This window comes from Solanum pennellii, chromosome 9 (genome assembly GCF_001406875.1).
Source record: "Solanum pennellii chromosome 9, SPENNV200".
NCBI classification, from domain to species: Eukaryota; Viridiplantae; Streptophyta; class Magnoliopsida; order Solanales; family Solanaceae; genus Solanum; species Solanum pennellii.
In genome coordinates, this window is record NC_028645.1 from 14,108,818 (window position 1) to 14,114,032 (window position 5,215).

Below are 5,215 nucleotides of genomic sequence, written 5' to 3' on the forward strand. Positions count from 1 at the left end.
TTCGATGGACAACTAAAGTGAAATTGTATCTCTCTGTTATTTTACTCGCTGGAAGATTATGGGTCAGATTGAAATCATTTCATAAATTACAAAGTGGACAGTGGAATCATTGAAGACTACTAGTGATACATGTATACACAACAAATGCAATTAGCATAAATCTCTGCGTCTAAAATTATACTAAATTCGTCAATAAAAAGTTTACTAACTCTTTTGATCGCTTGTTGTAGGTTAAGAATATTGCTTATTCTGTTGAGTCCTCAAAGAATCATAATATTTTTTTTAAAAAAAAGGAAAACTATTGAATCATTCGATGAGATGAATGACTTATGGGAACCACCGAACAAATTGGTAACAAAAGGTGACACCTTACACAATTCCAAAGTTCATCATTAGTATTCCACTATTCAATTTTGATGATTACTAAATGATGCAACAATGATGATGATGATGAAGACAATGCATATGTCCCTTTGCCAAAAGTTAAGGAACACAAAGTGACCAAACAAAATTTTCTTCAAAAATTAAATGTTGTTCAAGATATAAAAGCACCATCAAGTAGTATTAATAAGAATATAGACGAAGGAGAAGGAAAAAAGGGGCGACATGGAAGAAAGAAAAAAGTAAAAAATAGTCTTTGTCCTCCACCTACTCTTGTTATCTTCAGTGGTGATAGTGATGGTGGTGGTGAAGGAAAAAATATTAATTTTGAATAAGTTCAAATTACTATTGAGAAAGAAAGAGGTACAAGTAGTGGTAGTAAAAGAGTAGTGAATGAAAGAGTTCATCCAATGCTTTTGTACAACCACTTCTTGTACCTTATGTTGTCTCAGTAGTAACTTGAACTTGTGTTGCATTAATATTTGTTCAAGCTCCACCACTACACCATCACCACGACGGACAACAAGAGGAGAAGGAGGAAGAGGACTATTTGTTTCTTTTTTTCTTTCTTTCACGTTATCCCTTTTTTCATTTTCCTTTGTTAGTATGATTATTACTACTACTTGATGGAACTTCCATAGCTTTAACAACATACAGTTTATTGTAGAACATTTTTTTTTCTAACTTTGTGTTCCTTAACTTTTGGCGAAGTGACGCTCTCATCTTCTTCTTCTTCATGATTATCATTGTCATCCTCATTTTCATAATCATCAGATTGATTAGTGGAGAACTAGAAATGAACTTTGGAACTGGAACTTTGAAATTGTCTAAGGTGTCTTCGGTTACGAATTTGTTTAATGGTTTCCACAAGTAATTCATTTCATCCAATGGTTCAATACTTTTCTTTTCTTTGTGATACGATCAATCTTTGAGGACACAACAACATAAGCAATATTATAAACCTTTAACAAGTGATCATAAGAGATAGTACGCTTTTCATTTACGAACATTGTGTTATTTTAGACACAAAAGTTTATGTTAATTGTCTTTATTGTGTTTACATGTATCACTACTATTCTTCAATGCTATCATTGTTTTCTTTGTAATGTATATGGAATGATTTCAATCTCACCCGTAATCCCCCTACGGGTAATCTAATCCAGAGAGATACAATTTCACTTTAGCCATCCAAGAAATGGATTTTTGGTGTGAGCTAATTTAATGTATTACACCTAACCTTTTATTTCTTTTAGCTTATTTGTTTTGTTCTATTGCGTATCTGTGTAGTGCTTCATCTGACTCTACCATGAAGCTATGGGATAATGAACGAGGGCGTCTTTTTCGCAGCTTGAATGGACACAGGTAAGGGATATGATCTCATTATGTACACTTGGACACAGGAAAAAAAAAATAGTCACTCTTAATAATATTATATTTTTAAACTATCACATACACTCTCAAGTATTATGTGCTTTGTTTACTCATATTCAATTGAATAGCCATAACCTATATAATATTCCTTTCATTTGGGTGCGGATGTGAGGGGAGGTGAGTGAGAATAATTTTAATTGTATTGCTCTTGGCTAATGTTTTATTTTTTACTAAGTAGGCTCTCTTCCATTTTTAATCCAGGGAAATTTTTTAATCTGCTTCATTTTGTCCAAATGGTGAAGACATGGAAATTAATTGATATTTGCATTAATATATGGTCAGTAAAGAAGGTAAAAATTGTAAAAACTCACAATGGTAATGACACTATTTTTGAAGTGTGTTGGAACAAGGGAGTCAACGGGGCTGTAAATTGTTTTGCAAATAAAAAGTTTTTTGTGATTGTATTTGTTTCTCAAAGATTTATTTTGTTAATTATTTATCATTAGTATTATTCATATGTTTTTTGGTTAGTTTGAAATTTGAAGTTTTTTTGCTTATTGAGTTATGAATCTTTATTCCTATATGACTTATTTAAAACAATTTCTTCTCTAAGGGATTTTTGAGTCTTTTTAAAATGACTTCAGTGGTAAAAAGATGGGATTTTATAGTTCCTTTTTTAAGGAAAGGGATCGAAGACCCAATATTCTGTGAAAATTAGATGCATTTACCTTTAAGGAATATTCAGACGGTTAAATTGGGAGACCTCACCTAGGAAATCTCTGACTTGTTGAGTTCAAGGATGAGTCAGTTCGTTCAGGCTACTATTGACTCATCTAGGGTCTTAGTCCATATCATTCATACTTAGACCTTATAAACTCTGTACATGTTTAGTAGTTGCATCACCTTATTTAGTTAGAATTTTCGGTACAATGACTTTCATGTTCTAGGGGTTGAATTTTTTATTCTTTTTGATAAATTACTGAGTTATGAGAACTAGGCTTTTAATTTATTATTTGAACACTTTTTTTACATATTTAAATAGTTATCTTTTGGCTAGTATCGTATAGTTGGGTTATAGTAATTGTTCACCTACCGGAGGGTTAGTGTGGGTGTCAATCACGATGGTTTGGGTCGTGACAAAGTTGGTATCAGTGCCCTAGCTATGTTGATCTCGTTGTAATAAAATGATTCTAATAGAGTTCTGCAAAAATAGAACAGAGATGTTTATACTTTTCTTCGAGAGTCTACAAAACATTAGGAATTCTCTCTATCTTTTTCTCCCTACGAGTTATAACTTGATTCCGATTGAAATATGGTGATCCAAATTGATATCTAATCTCTTCAACTCTTCGATTTACAAATGGTCAACATGAGAAAAATTGATGTCAAGCAAATAGTTTCTAAGAATGAGACAACAGAGGAGCCCATATCGAGTGGATGTGGCTAAGGAAGGGGTAGAGAATGATGAAGGAGCAGAGGCTCAAGAGGGGTAGCACCCGCTAGGGATTAAGCCCAAGAACTTATATTTCATCAAAAGAAAACTTTTTTGATGAAAAATAATTCGTCAGCCTTTCGTCCCTAAAGCATGGGTCAATAAATGTATAAAAAGCCTCCTTAGTGTTTCGTCACTAAATAGTATTGCATCAGGTATGGAGATTTTTTTTGTCCACAAATGCAAAGTATTTATGACGGACTTTTTCGTCAAAGAAATTATAAAATTTTGTAGATAATTGTATGTTTTGGTCAGTAAAGAAGCCATCAAAATTGATTTGTCACTGAAAAATTAGTTTAATTCGTGATGACATCATTTGTCTCTAATATTATATTTATTTTGTAAAAAGAAAATATTATTTCATCAATAATAGTTGTCTCATACATACAAATTCTTTTGTCGCTAAATGTATAAATTAGTGACAACTATGTTTGTACAATTTTGGAGTTGAAAAGAATCATATCATTCTATTACCCAAAAATTAAAGTAAACACTACCCAATATCATAATTACTAACAATCACAGTTGTCACTAAAGGGCATATCTTTATGACAAACATATAATTGTCTTAATGAGATCTTCACTAAAACTAAAGCTTTTAGGGATGAAATATGGTCACTAATCACAAGCATCTGTTAATATTTTAAGTAGTAGCAACACTATTACAATTTTCATTTAAATAGGTTTCCCTAATTTAATATTTTATTAAAACTATAATTATTATATGATACATAGATATCCTCAACTTTCCAGAATGTACTATTTATTTTATAGTGAACATTGTACAAATTAAAAATAATAAATGGGCAGTGTGTGTCTTAACATTTCTCGTCATTTAATGAAAAAATATGGATAAAAAATTATGCATTGGCTCACACAGTTAGATTTGAAGGAATTTCACGAAATCAAGAACAATCTTTGTATCCACAAAGTATTGATATTACTACACAGGTAGAAAAACATCAAGTGAACCCGATGACGAATTTAAAGAAAAGGTGAAAACCACAAGCAAATACAAGCTGAATAAAACAAGTATCGTTCTTTAAAGAAATAAATGTAAAACATTCCCAAACTTATGAAAGATATATCTACTTCAGAGTGCTTAAGTCTCAGCAATGCCAAATTTGACCCATCCTATAAGTTATCATGCACAGACAATATTCAAGAAATAATTAAAAAAAATTAGAAATACTGCAATGATCTACATAATATCCACAAAACAGTGAGCTTAAATTAAAATCTACCATGACATGCATTTAAGGAATCAGTTCTTCTGGGAGGGGAATGCCAAACATAGAAAGCTTCATGTTGTTAAATAGGAGAAGCTTATGAGGGACAGAAAAATGGGAGGAATGGTTGTAAAAATTAGGATTGTCAATACATGCTCGAAAACATACCTTAGTAGAAATAGTATGTCGTATTTCATTTCCAGAAATCTCTAGAAAAAAATAAACAAGAGAAATAATTGTTGTCAATAATAGAATCATTAATTTAGGTGAAAAGAAATAGAAAAGATTCAATGAGTCAATCTTTTCTATGAAACGGTTATGACCCAATCTCATAAAAATTTCCTTTCAAAGAAATATCCAGATGATTCGTTCTTACTATGATAGCAATATTCAACCTATTATGTCTTTTCATAAGTCCACATGTAGTGTAGTCTGTGTCTATGTATAAGGTATATACAAAGTAACTAACTAAAGAATTGTAACGACCTGTTTAGTCGTTTTGAGCAGCAGATTTTATTTCTGGAAAAACTGGCTGAGACGACGGAACCCACGACGGACCGTCGGGGGGGTCTCGTTCCAAAAGACTTAGACTTCTGAAATTTGGGTACTGAAATCGACTCTCTGAACTTGGCGACGGACCTGCAGGACGAACCGTCGTGGGCACGACGGACCGTCGCAGGTGTCTCGTTCCAGAACACTTAGACTTCTGAAATTTGGGTACTGAAATCGACTCTCTGAACTT

At 32.2% G+C, this 5,215-nt stretch overlaps 1 long non-coding RNA gene across 1 annotated transcript in view; it reads right to left on the bottom strand.

Moving 5' to 3' along the window:
* Window positions 1-4,353: 4,353 nt before the first annotated feature.
* LOC114078634 overlaps window positions 4,354-5,215 on the bottom strand; it is a 13,525-nt gene continuing 12,663 nt past the window's right edge. Inside the window, exon 2 of the long non-coding RNA XR_003580308.1 lies at window positions 4,354-4,682. This is a non-coding gene — a long non-coding RNA (uncharacterized LOC114078634). The remainder of the gene's footprint in view (window positions 4,683-5,215) is intronic.